We start from the raw sequence: 21,986 nt of genomic DNA, 5'->3' as shown, positions 1-21,986 counted from the left end.
TTGCATTCAAATGAGGCAAAAATGAATCAATGACACCAAGCACCCCATTTTCCATCATTTCTACTTTATTTGTGCTGTGTCCTCTTCTTGTCCACATAAAACAGGTGTCCAGGGTTGCTTGATCTTATGGCGAAGGTAGAAGAGAACTTAAAGAGCCAGGCATCAAGCGCTGGAAATTTCCGTGGGACTTCGCCTGCTCCGTCACCGTAATTGGCGTTATTTGGTGGAAACCTCTCTTTATGTTTGTAAACAGAGTTTTAATTGGAATGCTCCCAAAGTTACGGGAGAAGCCCCAAGGAAATTCCAGTCGAAGGTTTATAGTATCAACTTAAAGCATATTTTTGATTCATCTTTGGAGGATTTTCTTGCCTTTTTGCTGTTTCCAGTTATTTTGACATGGCCTTTGTGCCATTTGCACTGAGGCTACCATTCCCACCCCTCTCCTTTTTTTAGACTGGTCACAAGGGGCTTCCCATTGGACATTCTCCTGTATGCTTGCCTTTTGCAAGAAGAGAAGCAGTGGAAAGATGGCAAGCTGGTTAGAGCACAACACCCATCTACCATTACACCCACACAAGAATATACAGACGGAAACCACTTCTACCTGAGGAGCAATGCCTGCAGAGTGTTGCTTTACAAAGGAGGCTGGAGTTATACCACATCCAGCAACCTGACCAACAGCCCACCTTCACCACATGCACTGCACTACCAGTGGCTGCTAAAGTCACAGCCACCTTAAATTTTAACTATGGGATAATTTAAACTGCCACTGTTGTCATTCACTGACATTAACTAATCAGCTGTGTATGGATACATTGAGAAAGCTAGAGCAAGCAATGTCACACCTTCCCCATGGACAATTGGTGCCAACATGACAGGACACTGCAATTATACATTGTGGTAGGATTCCCAAAAGTACAATTATAGGTTACATTCATGTGGCCCCATGTGCTTCCTTGCTCAATGACACTTCCTAAGTCAACAGGAAAAGATTCCACTCTCAACTTCCAAGTGACCAATAGCATTGCATTATGCAGGTAAATGCTTGCTCCCCTGTACCTGACATGATGTCTACATTTTAAGCCACCACTCTTTGACACAGAAAGGAAATTCTTAGGGTGTTTTTTTGGGAGATGAAGGCCACCCTCCATGGCTAGGGCCTGGATACGACTTGAGTAGACCTATAAGATCTATTCTTACACCAGAGTAATAATTGAGCACACTATTAACAAGTTGAAAACGCTCTTCAGATGCCTGGATCGATCTGGAATGTCCTGCAATATAGTACAGTTTGGGTCTCAAATGATTGTCATCAGATGCTGGACGCTGCATGACTGCCTTACAAACAGGCCTCATTATAGATGCACCAGAGAATGAAGGCACCCGTGGACAGTGAGGAGATCAGCAGGGGGAACAGTAGCAGTCTGAAAACCTGCAAAGGAAAACCTGCTGCCGGTTACAATAGACTTTCCTGTTACCCTCATAAAAGGAGACTTCTCTTGATTTCTACATTTGGCCACTGCATCAACAGTCGTGTCTATACCTCCCTCCACAAATATGCCATAATCTACAGGCCTTTCTCTGTTTGTAACAGCTCACCCACCTCCCAGTTGTGCCACCTGACAAAAGCAACTTTAAAACCTTTCCGAGGACAATATCTGCACACACAAGGGCCGCAAAATTTGGTACCTTAGCGCCAGCAATTAAGGCAAGTTTGGAGAGAAAAATGACAGCCGCCTCACTTCCGACCACTTCTGACGCAGCCCACGCTGGTCACCATCTTGGTGAGGGTGGTAGCGTGGGCGGGCAGTGCGTGCGGCGGCAGTATGCAGAGTAGGCAGATCGTGACGTCAGTCAGCGTTTAAAGCTGATTTGATGCACGATCTGCCATTTTCGACATCGCTGCTCCAATCAACACCCACTCCTAAACATGCACAGCTGAACATGCGTTCAGCTGCATGAGGGACCCCCCACAAGAGCCATTTAAAGCAATACATCCAACCTGCAGGTAAGTTGATGATTTCTCTTGTATTGGCTCTTGCAGAGTTTATATGAATGCTGGGCTGCTGGAGGAAATTTGAAAAGTTGTGAAAGTGTGCAGGGTGTGCTGCTGGATGTTGGGAAGGCGTTGGCTGCTACTGGAAGGCCTCTGAGTACACCACTTGCTCCCAGTCATGGGGGTTCAACTTGCAGTCACCCTCGCACTGGAGCATGACAGGGAGATGGTGCTTAATGTGCTGTTGGTGTACGACAATGCCCAGTACATTGTGATGGTGAATGCCCGCTATCCTGGTAGCAGTCATAATGCCTTCATCCTGCACCAGTCCGGTGTGCCAGCAATCTTCCAGCCACCATGTTGAACCCGAGGGTGGTTGCTCGACAACAAGGGCTCTCAGCTCTGCACCTGGCTGATGACTCCCCTCTACAACCCCACCACCCGTGACCAGCAATCATATAATGACAGCCATGCTGCCAAGAGGGGTGCTCAAGCAATGGTTCCGATGCCTTGACCACACGGGAGGAGCCCTCCAGTACTCACCGGAGCGAATGTCCCAATTTATGGTGGTCTGCTGCATCCTCCACAACTTGGCCATCATGAGGGCTCAGCCCTTGCCACCATGGGTTCCGCGACCATCTCACGAGGAGGAGGAGGAGGAAGAGGAAGAGGAGGAAGAGGAAGTGTTGGAGGAAGAGGGGGCGGAGGAGGAAGAGGAGGCGGAGGAGGAAGAGGAGGCGGAGGAGGAAGAGGAGAAAGAGGAAGAGGAGAAAGGGAAGAGGTAGCCTGCAAATCCCTGTTCCGGACAGGCTTTCCATGAGCACATGATCAGACTCTGGTTTCTCGGAATGAAACCCCAGATCCCAGTTGCTCACTACTTCCCCACCTTACCACCCCTCTGTCACGGAACATCACAACATCCTCTTGGCCACAATGCTGAAATGAAAGCCAACACAAAACAAACATTCCAAACATAACTTGAAAATGATTAATTCTAATATTACATTACGAAGTCAAGTAATCACCCTTGTGCATTCCCTTAGTGTCTTTCTTTCATGTTTCCTTGCCTATTCTAGTGCTCTTATGCAGTGCTCCCCCAGTGGCTGCAGCATGGCTGGTGCAAGGCTGCTGACTTTCAGTGGGGGAGACTGCAGATGGCCTTGTAAGATGACCTTGAGCAGCTCTGGACCAAGAAGGCTCGGCTGTAGACTGCACCACCTCGGCATAGGCAGCAGCAGCCTGGGCTGGCTTACTAATAGGCAACTGCAATGGCACTGGTGGAGTGGCAGTGGTGGGAGGACGAATGCTGTCATCTAGAGAGAGGACAGAATGTTCGAGCTCCATGGAGCCACTGCCACTCCCCCGGGGCGGCGCCTCAGCAATCCTAGCCATCTGTTGGAGGACAGATTGCTGGGCTGCTGCAAGCCCCTTTCCACACTCATAAACTCAACTACGATGGCAGCAGTCTGAGCTTGCGTGGGAGCAAGCTGAGCCTGCATGACAGAATTGTCAGCTTCCACTGCAGCACTCAGATGTTGGGTCGGTTCCGTCTGTGTTGCAATGTAAGCTGCGACATCGCCCATCACACCCGTCATCATGTTTGGGTCCACAAGTGCTCCAATATAATTGTCGATCACATCAATTGTGGAAATCACGGGGTCCAAGCTCTGTGCAAAGGCACGTGCAATGTTGGAGTCGGACTCCTCCATGCTCCTTGACATTGATAAGAGGCTCTTTGGCAGGCCTGCCATTGCACCTAGCATTTCTCTGTGCATGCCCATCACCCTTCTGAAGGCCGTCCCATCGAAGTTCTCATCTAAGTTTTCTACAGCAGAACTCGTGTAACCTCCAGGGATCTGACACCTGCGCTGCCCTTTCCCCTGCCCTGGCTGCAGACCACTCATGCTCGGTGACTCACCACATGAAGATCCCGCCTCTATACTACCCTCCAAATTCACGCAGTGCCATTTTCTGAGCTGGTGCCTGTGAGCGTCAGATCGAGTGGTGCCTCTTCTTCTCTATCACTCTCCCCCCCCTACTTCTTCATGCACAGGCTGGACTGGTGGCAGTTCTTGGGTATCTGAAAGGATAAATGCACAAGGGTCGGGTTGTGGTGAAGGGAGGGGGAGAAGCAAGGTGTGCATGCTTACACCATTAGCAGCTTTTAAGTGAGAACAGATTGTGGGATGAGAGGATTGCGGGATGTGAGAAGGATTAGGCATGAGCATACCGTCATCATTAATGTTTTCAGCCTTGCCGATCGCTAAGGCCTCAGTGATGGATCTCCATTTATATCCAGAAACGTCACCTCCAGCTGGGTCAGTTTCAGCAGCCGTGCTTGCCGCCACATGTTAACTCCTGTGACAGTTATGGACCACCTTGGACTGCAAGAGAAGGGGAAGTGTGTCAGTGAGTGTGGTGCAATGTGTTTGGGTTATGTGCCTGTCATTGTGTGCAAGGTGTGAGATGTGGGTGTGAGGCTTGCAGCAGTGGTAAGTGTGTGAGGATGAGGTGAAGCTATGATTGTGAGGCATGAGTCATGATTGCTAGAGATTGTTGGTAGATGAGTGATGGGGATGTGGTGCATTGAGCAGTTTGTGAGGCTTGTGGTCAGTTGGCGGGATTTGATATTTACTGACACTGATGCAATATGTAGCTAAGACTTTTGCCTTCTTTGCACTCATTGTTTTTCTGATAGTTTCAGGCAGCTCAGAACTGCCTGAAACTATCCAGCGTTTTCTGTTGTTAGCTCAGAACTGCTAACTGCCTGTCAACTGACTGGCACATAAACTCCCCACAATAATAATTTCAAACAATTGCATTAGAGTAGTCATTTTTGTTTAATGTTTTGATTACGGCCAGCAAAATTGAGTAACTATAATGCAAAATGAAACATCTTTTAACTTTGAAAAGAAGTTTAAAATTTTACATGAAACAAGTGTGTCATCCAAAATGTTCAATTATTTTTTCACTTTCCTCCACCCATCTCCTCCAGTGATTTTAAAAATGTTCTATTTCACATATTTTTAACAGTTCTTGTGTTTACTTGCTTTCTTATTAAATGGAAATTGTGCAATTTATGTCATTAATAATCCAAAAACACAATGCAGAATGCAAATACATTGAAATAGCAAAATTGCATTTTGGTGTGAAACAGTGTGGGACTAAATGTATTTTGGTTGTCCCATGATTGAAAAAAAATGGTTCTAGCATAAATCTCTAAGCTTTTCTTTAAGAGGTGAAAGCTGAATATTACACCAACTGCAATCCATTGTTATTGAAATTTGAAACACTCACAGGAATAATTTCAATTGCAATTCAACAATGAAGGAGTTAAATTGTCAAAACTATCTAAACAACCAATACTGGAAACAAAATTGTAATGTAATGAAGATGTTAACATGACAACATTTTCAAGAAGATGACTAAACCACCTATTTTTTAATGTTTGAAATGCCTGCAACCAGGTTTTCAGTTGGAAGCCTGTGTTTATGTGAAGAGTCTGACCCTTGAGTTCATGAGGGTTTTCAGACCCACTACTGTTGAAGACATTTCAGCTAGCAGGCTACAGCTTCCAACATGCACCTGAGTATGCAACTTTTATCATTTCTTTTATGATTGTCAGAAAGACTAACAAGTCAAAAATGTGCTTAGAATTGTCTTTACAAACCCTGCCCCTCCAATATACTGTAACATTACTGAACTCAAAAACCTCCAGAAAAAGGATACAGAGGCTAAATTCGATAAGGCCTGAAAAAGGACACAGAGATCGCGATGAGTGATAATACAGACAGCACGCAAAATTCGTGCTGCCTGCTAATTAGCATGATTGAAGTGCTGAGCCCAGTGCTGAACATACTGCTGGTTGGCTTAGTGCTCAGGTGGGGCCCAATATTGTGGGAACAGTGCTCTCCATTTAAAGCTAGTATGCAGTGTGAAACGCAGTCTGCACTTCTTAAAGGGGAGCTGCTTTCTGAAAGAAGCACCTCATTGTTTGTGTAGCTAAGGGGAAGGTACCTATGGCTCAACAGGACAGAGAAAGGGCACCTCAGTTCTTGGATGCAGCACTGGAGTCTTTAGTACAGGGGGTCTATAAGAGGAGACAGATCTTCTACCCGCAGGGGGCCAGGAGGCCTTCCAGACAGAGTGTAAGAAAACAGTGGGAGCAGATTGCTGAAGCGGTCAATGCGACCAGACTTTCCCCCAGGACCTGGATCCACTGCCCAAAGAAGTTTAATGACCTCACACAAGTGGCCAAGGTCAGTGAATGCATCTTTAAATGCCATCTCCCACCAACTGCACCACAAGCCTCACACACTGCTCAAAGCACCACACCCCCATCACTCACCTACCAACAATCTCGAGCAATCACAATTCATACCTCACAATCATAGCTTCACCTCACCCTCACACATCGCCCATCAGACCCTGCATCATGATTGGGTCCACAAGTGTTCTAATGGAGTTGCCCATCACTCGTATCCTGGAAACCATGGGCTCCAAGCTCTGCGCAAAGCCCTGTGCAAGGTTGGAGCTGGACTCCTCCAATCCTCTTGACAGTGACAACAGGCTCTCTGGCAGGCCAGCCAATGCACCAAGCATTTATGTGTGCATGCCCATCACCCTTCTTCTGAAGGCCATCCCATCGAAGTCCTCATCTGACACCTCTGCTGCAGAATTTGTGTGCAACCTTGTCCTCCAGGGAGCTGGCACCTGCGCTACCCTTTCCCCCTGCCCTGGCTGCAGGCCACTCGCGCCAGATGACTCACCACATGCAGATCCTGCCTCTATAGTACCCTCTAAAGTACACTCAGTGCCATTTTCTGTGCTGGTGCCTGCGAGTGTGAGATTGAGTGATGGTGTCTTTACTTCTCCATCACTCTCTTCCTCTTGTTCATCCTGCACATGCTGGGCTGGTTGGAGTTCTTGGCTACCTGAAAGGAGAATAGCACAAGGGTTGGGTTGTGGTGAGGGGAGGGGGGAAGCAAGATGTGTCAGTGAGTGTGGTGCAATGTGTTTGGGTGATGTGCCTTTCATGGTTGAATAGCTGGCATTGTGTGCAAGGTGTGGGTGTGAGGCCTCCTAAGATTACTGACGTGCCACCCCAGGGGAGTGGCAGTAGCTCCATGGAGCATGAAGCATTTTTTGAGGGCATTTTCCTGAAAAACAATGGCCCAGAAATTAGGGTCCCAACGCGTGAGTACGCACGGGGTACTCATGCGTGGACCCGATGGAAGTGCCGGTTTCTTGCATGCACTACACATGCGCGGGAAACCGGCACTTCCGATCCTCTGAACGAAGGGGTTCAGAGGTCGAACGCGTGCGCGCAGGAATCTGCGTGTGCGCTTTGAACTTACGTTTTTTTTTACAGGTTTTTCCGTGAGGGTAAGTCTTTAGATTTTAGAAATGTAAAAACCAGGCGTAAGGACTGCATTTTAAAAGGTAAGGGGTCAATTAATTAAAATTAAAACATTTTTTCCACAGGTTTATTATTTTTAAATACTTTAAAGCAAGGTAAGTTTATTTTTAGCCTCGTTTTTTTATAAAATTATTTTTTTCAAAAATTTAAATTATTGTTTAAAAGTTATTTAATGTAATTTATAGTTTATTTAAAAAGTGTGATTTTTTTAAAATTTATTTGAAGGTTAACTACTGTTTTGGGCCCTCAGCATTCATACGTTTTGACAGGTCTTTCTGTCAATCTTATGAATGGGCTTTTCCCTCCTCCGATTGGCTGCCCATTGCTCATGTGATCCCAGGGGACGCATCGCACTAACTACGCCCCTGGGACACGCCAGCACAGCGCACCGGCCTCTGGGCCAGGCCCCGGGGAGGAATTCTACGCAGGCCCAGAGATAGGTAAGTGTAGGTTGGGGGCGTGCACCCGCGGGAAGCCCCCGACCCGAATTTCTGGGCCATTAATTTAAGTTGCTATATTTAAGTGGCTGTTTACAGGATTGTACATGAAAGACTTGAAAAGAAAGACTTGCATTTATATAACGCTTTTCACGACCACCGGTTGTCCCAAAGCGTTTCACAGCCAATGAAGCACTTTTTGAAGTGTAGTTACTGTTGTAATGTAGGAAAAGATGTGACAAAAGACATGTTAGCCAATTTCAAATTTCAAAGTTGAATCTTTATACTTTGCATTGTATTCTAAATGATACCAGTTTCTGAATTTCTGCTATTTCTTTATATGTTTCGTTTCATTCTTGACAGAACAAAATATGTAACAACCTGTAGAAGCACGGTACCATTATTCAAGTTCACAATGAATTCTGAATAAAAGTTTTAAATTTAAAGGAGTAAAAATTGGGTTGCTTTGCACCTCCCGTTAGCGCCCCGCGGCACTGCGCCGCCAGCGATGACGTCATCACCATGCGCAGCGTCCCACTTGCACCCCGGCTGCGATCTTCGGTAGTGCCCCCTGACTTACCGCCGGACTCTATGTCCGACGGGGTCAGGGGGACCTACCTGCGGCCAGGGAAGTGCTATTTAAAGGCGAGGTGCGGGCTGCCATTTTTGTTGCTGGCCGCCTGCCAGCACCTGTCTACGCTTCTGTCCCCGGCCTCCTGAACGCCCCCCCACCCCCCTCCATGGAGTGCCGGCTGCGCTCTAAGAGACCGGTACTTCTCTTGATTGCCGGGCTCTTTTGCCGGCACTCCCGATCCCCGGGGGCCCAGCTGGGCTCCGGGTCGCGCTGTGCAAGACCCCTCCCCTTTAAGAAGGGGAGGAAGGCCTGCAATACCGCGGCGCAATGTGCCGCAGCACCACAGTGCCGCGATATTGACTCACAGCGCCCCAAGAGGGATGTGGGGCGCTTTCAGTAGCACCCCGCTTCCCTCTTGGAGTGCAACCACTCAATTTCGGCTGCGGGGGCGCTAATTTTTCCGGGCCACTAAAAGTAGTGCCCTGGCGAAGTTAGCGCCCCAAATGGGGAGCTACTCAATTTTTAGCCCAAAATGTCTCACCAACAAGTTATGCTTAAGTACATGAGCCTAGAAGCCCCACAAGGGAGTTTCTATAGCTAAAACCAGCAGCATTAAAATGGGGAAACAGCAGGAAAGGAAAGGAATGGGAAATAGAGCTGAGGCAGTTGAAGATTTTGCCACCAATGGTGAACTGAAGGAAGGGGAAACGCACAAAAGGCCAGAATCAGATGGCCGAATGGTGTGGATGGCGATATAAGGCTGGAGGAAGTTGCAGAGATAGAATGGGGTAAATCCGTGGAAAAATATGAATATGAGGCATCCTCGATTTTCCGTGATCCATCACCTCCGCAGCACCGCTAATGTGCTGGAAACAGCAAGAAAATTCATCTCCTTTTGTATGACTATGGTGCATTTCACTCCCTTATTCTCCTCAACATCTCTGCAGCTCTAGGCGTGGTCAACCCAAGCATCCTCGCCAATGCCTCTCCTCCATTGTCCTACTCCCATGGCTGTACAGCTTAGTAATCCTGTCTACGTTCACATATGATGAATGGTGATATTAAAATGTAATATGTGATGTGAGACACTGAACTACTATTATGGAAAAACTTCCTGCAAATAACATGAAGTTCACACTTCAATACGAATGAAATTATATCATGGAAACCTGTAGAAAATAATAAAGCCAAGCTGCAAAAATCAACAAAAACATGCAGTACTAGATGAAAAAGATCTGACATGCAACACAGCAGGCATGTGTGTTGATAGAGGAAGCTGGCTGCCTGGAGGCACCTTTGTGCTGTGAAGCAAAGAAATCCATATGGTTCTACCTAAAATCTCTTAAAAAGATAGGAGTTTCCATGATTATCTTCTTCCAGACAGTAGAAGAAGGGATTGTTTGATCAGTCTTGGTCTAAGAAGGTGGCCAGTTATTGGAGGGTAGTAATGTGGGAAATGTAATATTTGAAACATAATTTTTTTTGGTATCTTCCTACCTCTGCTTACATACAGAATATTGAACGTCTAGGAATTATTAAAGGGACTCCAGCGTAACTCAGGGGCTTCAAGTCATAAATCAGAGCTTGAGCAACTATAACTATCATTTCATTTGAAGATTAGGTTATATTCTTGAATTGACTCTCTGGTGTCTGTTATTAGTCATAATATATACCTTTTCAATTTTATGTGGGTTTTTAAATTCTAGTGTGCTCCTTGTCTTGATGTGTGATGACAGTCACACAGAAAGAGTTAACAGTAATGACATATTACTAGTACAGGCTTATTGAGAGGTAATCTGCAGCCTATTTCCAGGAAATTCTGTGTCAGGCAATAGTACTAAATACATATAATTTGGAACTCCACCAATATGCAACACATTATCTTACTTGTGAAGTGCCTTGGGATGTTTTTCTATGTTAAAGGCGCTTTATAATTACAAGTTGTTATTATTGTAATACTGGAAATATTAGTAAATAAACTGTTTTCATTTTTATACTGCATTAAAATAATAATATCCATAAAATACAAATCACCTCAAACCTTGCCCTGGGAACTGTGGAAGAAATTATAGTAAGCAAAGGACTGATATTTTTACACTTTAGCAACTGAAATAGTACAGTACAACACTGAGACAGTTCTAATTTGGAGAGATCAGGGAACAAACTCTTTTATCTCAGTGACAGCATCTTACTCCCAGTCATGACTTAGTGAGGTTACTGTCGGGACAGCACACTAGGATGCCAGTCTACTGCAGATACTTCAGACCTGGTACCCCAGCAACTGTCCCTCGAAGCAGATTTGCCAAACCCATGAAGCAGCTGCAGCTCTCAGCCCCTCAGCTGAGCACACAAATAAACCCACGACAACCTGGTGATGTATTTGGTTGCTTTTAATAAGAGTGCCCTTGATGTTTTAGAACAGAACTGACAGCCCCAAAAAGAGGAGGTCTTGGCCTGTAATTTCCCAGTCTCGCTTTTTATTTTTGTCCATCAAGCCACAGATAATGTCATAATTTACAGTCATGCATGGTGGAAAAAATGATTGATGACTTTTGCATTAATAAGCATTTCTACAAGATGCATAATGGGCTTTAGTAACACCCAGCATGAAGACACAGTTCTTCAGAAGTCCTCTTTGCCTTCATATTTCATTTGAAATTACTGTGCGAATTTTGTAAATTCTGCAACTTTGATATTCTGCTGTGTTGCCATTTTTAGTAGATGTCTAATATAGCGATAATAACAACTTTGTAATCCTTTTTAGAGATCAATAAAAATCAATATGAAACCATTTTGCTATTTTTAGAATTTTGAAAAAAATCTGATCTGCATCAGTGCTTTCTGAAATATATTAAAGTTCTTTTCACATTCCCCTTTTTGATTTGGTTGATCTCTAAAAATAGCATAATTGTAGGCAGCAACATGTAAACATTTTCAAAAAGTTAAATAAGCAAATGTAAGCTCCATCATTTACACAGTGAGTACCTGTACTAGCTACAGCCCAGAACAGGAGGGTCTCAGGCTTGATTATTGGTATGAGCTAACCTCACTGGTGGTATTAAGGACATTACAATAGCTCACAGCATCTCTGGGTTAGAAAGAGAAAAACATGGCCAGGATCCCACATTTGATTACTAACCAGTGATCCACTGCTTGCAGTGCACATGTGTGGATATAGGGCATCAAATGAAGACAGGATAAGGCTTGGCTGTGATGTCCCAAACTCGAGTAGCCTGATGTCACACACTATCAAGCCCCCATTTGGCAAGGTACTGAGGGGTGGCCAGTACCTGTGGAACTGTATCAAAGAAGATGCCAATGCCTTTAGGAAAGGTGAAAATTGATGGAAAAATTGGCCCAAATCTGAAATTCCTGGGGTCTGGCAGCAGGTGGTTGGCAGGGGCGGGGGGGCGATTTGGGGTGGCACTATATTATGCCAGTTCATAGCCCCTATTCCACCCATCAAAACCCTATTCCACCCATCAAAACCTTCTGCCGGAACTGAAAGCAGATATATTATCTATTGATACAGTTCTTTCTAATGTGTATGCAAATAAGGTGAAATTCTCATTATTTATACCCTTGAAATCCTGGGAACACAGGGCACATGTGTGTCCAGCATTGCTAAGGGCCTCAGAAAGATTTTACATTTAAAAGGCTAGTATTGACATTTCCATTGATCAGCAGCTTTTTAAAATTTTGACCATGTTCCCTCAAGGACGTGGGCCCACTTACACTGTGGCAAGGTGCTGCACTGAATTGCCTACCTCCCACCAGCATCTCATTGATACTAGCACACACCTGAAATATTTCATTGTTCCTGACTCTGGGAAATGGGCTGGGGTCAGGATCAGGTGGATATTCCATTCCATCCCATCCATGATCCCCCAGATGACTCCAATGGAATTTTGGCTCCCAAACATCCATTATTTGCTCCTCAAAGCTGTCTTAGTACTACAAAGTCGGCCTGTTTACAGTGGCTATTTAAAAATGTTTATATATATATTATATATAATGTATATGTATTCTTATCTGAAAAAGTTATTCACATCAACCCTTTGCTTTGCCCTGTCATCTCAAGATATTTCTTTTGATTTCCATAAATTGATACTGAAAAGTATCCTTGTTAAATTTCCTTGTTAAAATTTTGGATTTTTTAAATAAAACTTCTTTATTTCACAGCAGTTGCTATAAGTGAATCTTGTCCCCTATGATCCCAAAGCTTTAGCTTTTTGATAATCTGGCCTTGAGAAGTTCCATGACCCCAGGGATTAACAATACACTATCTGCAGTAATCTGTGTACAGGATTAAATGGAGTTGCATACTATGCAATACACTCTCTTTGGAAATAACAGCATATTAAACAAAAAGCAGGGTTTTTACAGGGCAAAGCAACTAAATATTTGTTTACCATTCCATGGGAATACAATGCAGAAAAAGATTTGACAAATGTTATAGAGAACAATATTAAACTAAAAATGAGAAAATTGGTATGAGTTTAATTACCCTTTCCAAGAATTGTCTTTGGATATTAGCAAGGTCTTTGAATTGGTAAATTCTATTTGCCTTCAACCTCATATTCCTTTTTAGTTTCAATAGCAAAATTGAACTATGTTGTATATATCAGGTTCCTCTCATCACAGTGACTGACTGAATCTCACAATTCAAAAGCTAACTGCTCAACTGAAAAACCTTGTTGGCCCAGAAATTCAGGTCGGGGGCTTCCCGCGGGTGCAAGCCCCCGACCTACACTTACATATCGCGCTGACATTTGCAGACTGGGCCTGCGTGGATTTCCGGTCTGTGGCCCGGTTCAGCTCCCGGCGCACTGTGCGTGCGTGATCCAGCGGCGTACTTAGTGCGATGAGCCGGCTGGGATCACGTGAGCACTGGGCGACCAATGGAAGTTTTACAAAAGTCCATTCATGAGTTAGACATAAGACCTGTCAAACTCATGAAAAGTCCGGGCGCCCAAAACACTACTTAAACTTTAAATAAAAGTAAAAAAAAACATTCCAATAATTAAATTAACTATTAATAACTGTAAAAAAAACTAATTTAAACAATCATTCAAATTTATGCCAAAATTTTTTTTTCAAGAAATCGGGTCCAAAAATACACTTACCTTACTGTAAATTCTTTAAAAATAATAAACCTGTGGAAAAAATGTTCTAACTTTAATTATTAGACCACTTACCTTATAAAACTAAGTCCTTACGTCTGCTTTTTACATTCGTAAAAAGTGGAGGCCTTCACGCACAGACAAACCTGTCAAAAAAAAACGAAGTTCAACGCGTATGCGCTGCCTCAAACGTCGCTAGGGGAACCGCCTCTTAACCCCTTGGTTCAGAGGAGAGGAAATGCCGGTTTTCCGCGCATGCGCTGTGCATGCTGAAATCCGGCACTTCCAACGGGCCCACGCGTGAGTACCCCGTCCGTACTCACGTGTTGGGACCGGAATTACTGGGCCATTGTGATGTCACAGCCATTCAGTCTGGAAAATCTCTAATGCTTCCTTCTTTTGGCAAGAGCAAATATTGACTCATTACTATATAAAATTGTTTTTGGGTGCTTGTAGATAGGTTCCTGGCTAACAGACAAAGTTTAACAATATTACAATTCAAAAATGCAAACAGCTTTCCACGTATCCAATTAAACAGAATATCTTGTAGAAACTAAGATATATTCTCATCTACATAAATTTGCAAAAACATAAAGGATAATTCATTCTCTTGTTCAGGATACTAGAACAATCTGTTATTTACACCTAGACCGCATTTGTAATTGAAACCAGCAGCCACCATCTGAACTGCAATGGTATTAACATGCAATCTACCATTTCTTCTGGTTTGCAGCCATATTCTTTACTATTATAAATATAGACTGCAAGAAAAAGTTAATGATAGCAATTGAATAATCAATAGTTCTAGGTACTATACATATAAACATCTTAAAAGTGAGCCTGTTGACTTAGTAAAGTTTTTGTTATTACATGTTTACTTTCTATACAATACTAATTAACAGTATTGAGAATGCAGCAGAATTTCTGTGCTCACTAATCAGCACCTCCATAAAGGGTTTAGCTTTTTTGGATACTTAGAGAATTTTTAATTATTTACAAATAGCATATTCTGAAACAAAATTCTATTTTTGATTGTTCTGTATTGATTATATTTATTCTCTCAATTCTCAGACACTTTATGAAGTCAATTTCCTCCCATCTCATTAGGTCCTATTATGCAATTCCCTGAACAACAGTGAAAAGGAAAGCCCATTGCTAGGCCTATGCCAATGGCATGCTCAATGCAGTCACTACGAGGTGAAGAAGAAGCCTATGTGTTGATGTGTGCTTTGATTTTCCTTCCGTTTTTACCTCAAGGCTTGGCTGAAATAATGAACTCACTTCTGGATAACTGTGTCCATTATGTTTTTGGATAAATGGACTTTAACTAGCCTGAACACAGCACTGGACATTTATGGAAAATCCATTTTAGCAAGAATGTAAAATGAATTTATATTACTATGGTCGATACTCCTCTGAACTTTCCTTTCGTACTCCTAAACTCCAAACACACCTTACATGTTGCTGCCCCTTGTGTACCATCACTCTGTTGAATCAAGACTCATTACACCTTCTCCCCCTCAAACGCATTCTTTCCTACGATCTCAAAACAGGAGAACCCCTTACCTCCCCCAGTCTTTACTTCTTTGTACAATATACAGACTGTTAAAACCCAAGCTTGGTATCATCCGATCACTACTTTACAGTAACTTCCACCCTACTCTTTTAAACCCAAGTGGTTTCCTGTCCAATGACTTTTAACTTTTCACCCAGGTTTCTCAATTTAAAAGTAATAACGGGGGCATAGATTTAAAGTATTAGGTAGAAGGATTAAAGGGGAGTTGAGGAGAACGTTTTTCACCCAGCGGGTGGCAGGGGTCAGGAACTCACTGCCTGAAAGGGCAGTGGAAGCAGACACCCTCAATGCATTTAAAAAGTAGTTGGATAAGCACTTGAAGTGCCATAACCTACAGGGCTACGGACCAAGAGCTGGAAAGTGGGATTAGGCTGGAAAGTGGGATTAGGCTGGATGGCTCTTTTTCGGCCGGCACAGACACGATGGGCTGAATGGCCTCCTTCTGTGCCGTAAATTTCTATGATTCTATGATAAAAATTTATGAAAAATGCAGGCCACACTGTGCTCAGTTAAGGTTTGGTATGCGCCACAAGTATTTTTGTTAAATGTGACTCAAATGTTTTATCTGTTCACATTTTGGAGAGAGGCTGATGCATAACTATTGAACATTCTCCTAGCTGTGAATAAATGATATTAAATCAGAATGGTTTCAATATCTACAAAGTTGGATTTCCTCCTTTTATTTTTCCCAGTCGTTAGCTTCCTACTTATGTTGTACACTGTTCTTTTATGAGAGGATAGGCTAGCCACCTTTCTCACTCAATTCTCGTTAAATGCACTCTGCAAATGAGCAACAGAACATGCAAAACCGTGAACTATTCCCTGCTCTTTCGCTCGCGGTAAATGTTTCATTTCTGCTCAGTGCTTACCTTGACAGCCTTGTGGACAATTCAGATTCGCTGTGTGGAGAAATCAGGGAGATAAACCTGCGTCTTACCACTGGGTGGCGCAACATGCCAGGGCTGCATTGAACTTCAGTGTTTTAAAAACGGAGCTAGTTTTAAACGTAAGTATTGTGGTTCTGATAGTCAACTGTAATGTTAATTTTTAAATGAATCCTTTTATTTTAATTTAGAAAATCTTTATGATTAATCTTGCAAGTTGACCTGCCAGGCTCTTCTCTTCTTCAACAGGAAGATACTTCATTAATTCATATTACTGTAGAAATGTCAGATGGGGAATTCAGTTCAAAATGTAGCAGTCTGATCAGGTACCGCTGAGTCAAGCTGCTACTGCTGTGCTTCCATTTTATAGAGAATTCAACAGCAGTGTCAAAGATTCAAGAGAACCAAGGATTTCAAATTGTAGCTAGATTTTATACTCCAACATCAGTAAAAAAATATATTATTGATTAAAAACTTTGAGTTCTATTGTGCTATTAATAATTTGTTTACTAAAACAGAACCATGTTACTAGATTCTTCAGGGTTATATGTTATATTCACAAAATGATGATGAAGCAAAACTCACCAAAGTTGAAATAGAGAGTGCTTTATTATATATTTTCGACAACAGAACAAATCTTATACCACAAAAAGATCATTACCAACAGGGTGCCTTTGATCCCAAGTATACAAAACATATTCACCCAGTTACACATAGTCATTCTGCTATTAAGCAGTCAGTTCACTTTCAGTGGCAGGACATTATATTGATCAGTTATAAGGGTACATTAATTTTACGCTCAGAAGACTGAAATAGCAAATCAGCATTAAAACAAAAAAAGAACAAATTTGGGAGGGAGTGGGGTACCAATTGAGCACTGAAAAAAGAATTATTAGTAAGTCATTTTGCTAAGTTGATTTTATCACACTTAGAATTGGCATTTAAGAAAATAATAATTGGTTTTATAGATGCATGACAGAAAACAGTCATTTTGAAAATAGGGTCAGATATTCAGAACTAGAAAGGTTAAATGTGCCTATCAGAAGTTATCTACAATAGTTCTGGAAAAAGAAGTTTGGCGGGTATTTAACTTTACAACTAGAACTTTTAGAATTGGTTACATTTTAAATGTTTTATTATGTTTTCCAGTAACTCTTTCAGTGACCCATTTTATGTTGTTTTATTAAAGTATTAAATGTTATTTTAAGATACTGCTTTAACTTCAGCTCTTTTGAGCAATGATTTAATTTGTAAAAAGTTTCACCAAACAAAAACAGTTTCCTTTGTCTTTGTTATGTTGCATGTCTCTCAGGGAAAAATAAACACATTCCACACACTCATTAACTAAACAACTAGAACAAAAACTAGAATGCATTCCTATTTTCTGCAATAGAATGTAATGGACAATAAAAGGTAGTGTCTATGCTGACTAATAACCGAACGGAACTGTAATTATGTTCACTAAGGTTAAAAACAAATCACGACTGAGTAAAATAGTGCTTATAGCCAGAAACTCATTGCATTAGGTTAGAATTTTAGGGTTGGCTGTATTTGACCTCATACATACAAAATATCAATGCAAACTAAAATATAAGAGGTCTATGCTGTAGAGATTGCATTTTATTCAAATCTAAACATTAGTGTATGTTGATCAATGGGTTAATGTACTAGATGAGGCATTAAGGCATGAACTACTGATTGAAAGGCAGTGACTAACTACATACAGTTAGTACTTGCTGTGCCTGTAATCTTGGCTATGATCTTGGTTAAGTGTATTATCTGTACAAAACAAATCTGCACTCAACTTAATTTTTAAAAACATTTTAAAATGTGAAATATATTTATGAAAGCAATATTAAGATTAGGATATGTCCAGCCTAATTCAGAGCCTCATACAACTGGGAAATAATTTTCTACAGATAAATTTTACATTGTGTGATTCCAATAGTTTGTTTATTTAAATTTTAACATCCATTTAAAAATAAATTATGTAAACCTGCCCAATAAATATATGCTTTCAATTTTAGTACCCTTGTAGATATATGACACACACCAACAAATGCAACCTTATCCACAATCTCAAGGGTGACATCTAGCACTGGCCTGGTGGCGTGGCTTAATATAGTAAAATGATTTTGTTCCATGCACCAATTGTCTCAGAAGTCAAGGATGAAAAAAATATCTGCATATGCACTGCTTTCAGCCAATGAGAAGGTAAAAGAACATGAGATTAGAATATTACATCCAATTGGTCTACCTGAGGAGGTGGGTCATTGTGTCATCAAATCAGCTGAGCACCATCTATTAGGCCAGTTCACAACACACATATGTTTGAATAGGGTTCTGAGACACTGCGCTAGGGGGCAGCAGATGCCATTCCTTCTGAAGCTGAGATAATAACTAGGCACAAACTGCAAAGCAGCTAGAAAGATAACAAGCTGAGACTCGTGTTCACTGCAATCATTTTTCCAGAAGGTCCAATTTTTAAAATAAAATCATCATAAAAATTCCACAAATTTTTAAATTGTCACTAATAATTAGCAATTTCAATAGTAACCATATTTAAAATAAACAGCTGCACTACAAAACAGCTTGAAGAGTAGAAACAAGTACTTCAACTGAAAACATGACACCTGAATAAACGTTTCTTGATGATCATGGAGGATGTAAAACATTTACAACCGAGTACAATCAATCCATTCATTAGCATATTCCAGGTGGTTATAAAGTACAGGAGGCAAAACAGGCAAAAATGATATGGATCTCATTTTCATTTTTAAATTTGACCTCATAACTAGTAAGAACTGATGTGGAGCTATGGAATTCACAGCCACTGCTACCTAAGTACAGTGGAACCTCCATTTTCCGCTCTCCAATTATCCGCTTTCTGAATTATCAGAATTTTTGTAGGACAAAGCCTTATGTGAGATATTGCCTCATTGCATAGCCTGCTGTTTCTTTTGTATTCAATCTCCTTTTTTTGGTGAATAACATTACATGATATTTCTTTTGTTATTTATATTGTACGTATGTTCATTCTTGTTCCTAGAGAAGCACTGTATCATATTAAAAGGACTAGATTTTGGAGACTCTAGATTATCGATCAATTTGCATTATCTGGTGGGCAGAGGAACAGTGAGAGAGTGCCTTGTATTATGATGGATAATGGGAGTGCTACTGTAAACCAAACTCAGAGTTGTGGTCCATTGCAGGTGCTGTTTATACCAAGTGTAACTGTGACCCACCACGTATGCTATGTATACCACTGTTACCTTTTTTTTGGAAGAGCTGACTTAGATTAAAATGTAAAATAAGTGGGTACTAGGAAAATACTTTGATGACATTTTGCCAGTGAAGGCAACATTACATTTCACCTCTAAAACATTATTACTGGTGGTACCAATGGCATATAAAACATATGGGTATTTTATTTAGCACTGCTGTATCACACATTTCAAGAATAGAAAATCACAGCAAATTTATTTGTATCACTTTTTATATTCTAACATTACTATTCAAGGTGACAAGCAATTATACAAATGCTTCTAATCACTGTACTACACCAGAGCGTTTCAAAAATGCAGGAATATTTTTCAGATATTGTTGCAAAACACATTTTATTTATTCCTTTGTGCTATTTTAACCGATAGAGCTTATTTTCATTCTTAAAGGTGTTGGGAAAATGAAACATACAGCGTTGACAGTTGCAAAGAAAAACACAACAATTTGAGGATTATTCAAAACCGTTGAATCTATGGTAACCATAACTGTGTAAAACACACTCCTGTAAAATTTTGCTTCATGTGATCATTTTGTATGACATTTTAATATTGATATTTGATTGTTACCATATTTTAGATGCATCATTCACCAGCCTGCCTCCTCACAAAAATATACCATTCTCAGCTGTTATCTGGAAACGTGATGAGTTCAGCTGAATTAGTGCATAAGTGATGAATACTATTGAAAGATCCTGGAGCAGATGGACATTCTGGCACCAATGTTAATGGGGAGACGAGGAGAGTGCAGGGGAGGCCGAAAACGGCCAAAGAACCTGACAAGGCCGGGGTGTGGCGGCCCTGCCAATCTTAACAGCAGGGCCTCATTAACATATTGTAGGGCTGCCTCCCATCCAGCAGCCAACCAAATGGATAGCCTGGCCAGCGGGCAGGAAGGAACACTAGTGGCAGGAGGCAGCAGCCGGTCCCTTGGGAGCATTCCCGGCACTGGGAAGGAAGCTCCAGTCTGCAATCGGGAGGGAGGGAGCTGGGGATGGGGAAAGAGGCTGGTGACCAGGTCTGGTGGCGGCCTATGTTCCCTGTAATTTTTTTTGGCCCCTGCGCAACCGCGGGCCATTTAAAACACTGCCCATGCATGGTTTTTACATTGAAATGCTGGCAAGCCAGCTGCGCAGGTTCCCTGGAGCAGTGCGTGGCCGTGCACCTTACAGGGAACACTGGTGGAGGCCAAAGTGGGGGAAGCACAAGGTGTGCTGAAAGAGCCACTTACCTTGGGAACCCAGCAGCTCCCGGGAATCCCACAGCTCAGGCCTCCCCCTCGCTTTCTGTTCATTTTAAGTGGTGGCGCCGATGATGTCAACAGGCTGTGACTTTGGTATGGTAATTAGGCCCTCACCTGCCTTTTGCGGGAGCCTCGTCGATGGCCTGATCTTTAAAATTTAAAGGGGCGGGAATGTGGTTGGGTTGCCCTATCCTGATATTTCTACCCGGCCCCAATCCTCTCCCGCCCATCAATGGTGGTGGTAGGCGGGGTGGGGAGGCCTCAATGTTAAATATGAAACCACTTCAGTCAGTTATGTGACATTAACCACTTACATTTACCAATTATGAACACCAAGGATTCCCTCTCATTGAATCTCAATTTACTTCTGGTGATAAGGCATCCAGTCATCAAACAGCAGCAATAGTAAACATTAGGTATCACAACAAGCTGAAGCTATTGACTGTGGTTATACTGATGGCAGAGCTGCTTGGATAATGGTGATTACAATCATTACATCTGGGAAGCCTGGATTTTTTTTTAGCAGCGTGTGGAAGTTTTTATTGGAGGTGTCAATGGCCAGGAGTGCACGCTATCTGGATCTGGACTAAAATCCACACACCAGGAGGTGTCCGATCATTGGTTTCTGGTTAAGTACTATCTTCAAGAATAAAAGATTGCAGCATGAGGTTATATAACGTCTCAGTGATGCTAAAAATGCCAATAAGGATCAGATTAAAATCAAGTGCTAAAGCAGAAGAACAACTGAATTAGGATCCTGCAGCGGTACCACCGATGGTCCCTTACTTACCGTACAAAATTCCCTTTAACGTAACGATGTATATATGCGGTTTGCCTGTGCGGGGCGTTCCCCCTTTGGGAGCGCGGGCGAACGCGATGATGCGGGCAAACGCGATGACGTCACGTCGCACATCATGTGACCGCCCCAAGCGCGGGAAAACGCAATGACGTCATGACGCAATCCCCGGGACTGACTACTCAGTCCTCGTGGCGTCTCCGTCTGGTTAAGACCTACTTAATGGCTCTCCTGTACCGATCTCAGCCAGTTGTTGGAATTTGATTATTCTTGCATTAAAGAACTATTTGATTGTTCTCCTGGAGTTGACCTCGATTATTTGATAGGCATTCGTCCAACACCTACAATTGGTGAACCCGAATACCTACAATTGGTGACCAATGACGTGAGGACGGGAGCTCATCAATACCTACATTGGTGACCCCGCTTTTCGTGAACATTTTTCACGAAAGCAGCGCAGCCAGACCCCGATTTTTCGTGAACGTTTTTCACGAAAGAAGCACACATGGAAGCTGCAGCCGTTTCGCTCAGCTACCGCAACACTGGGAGCAACAATCGCCCTTGTGCTTTATTCTGGTAGAAGCCCCGTTCGCCCTGTGCAACATCGATACGGCGCAGACCACGTACCTGGATACGGTCTCCGTTTTCAACAGCTCTACC

The sequence above is a fragment of the Somniosus microcephalus genome, chromosome 1 (genome assembly GCF_052327205.1).
Source record: "Somniosus microcephalus isolate GS21.2 chromosome 1, FLI_Smic_1.0, whole genome shotgun sequence".
Taxonomy (NCBI): domain Eukaryota; kingdom Metazoa; phylum Chordata; class Chondrichthyes; order Squaliformes; family Somniosidae; genus Somniosus; species Somniosus microcephalus.
This window is presented reverse-complemented; position numbering follows the sequence as displayed.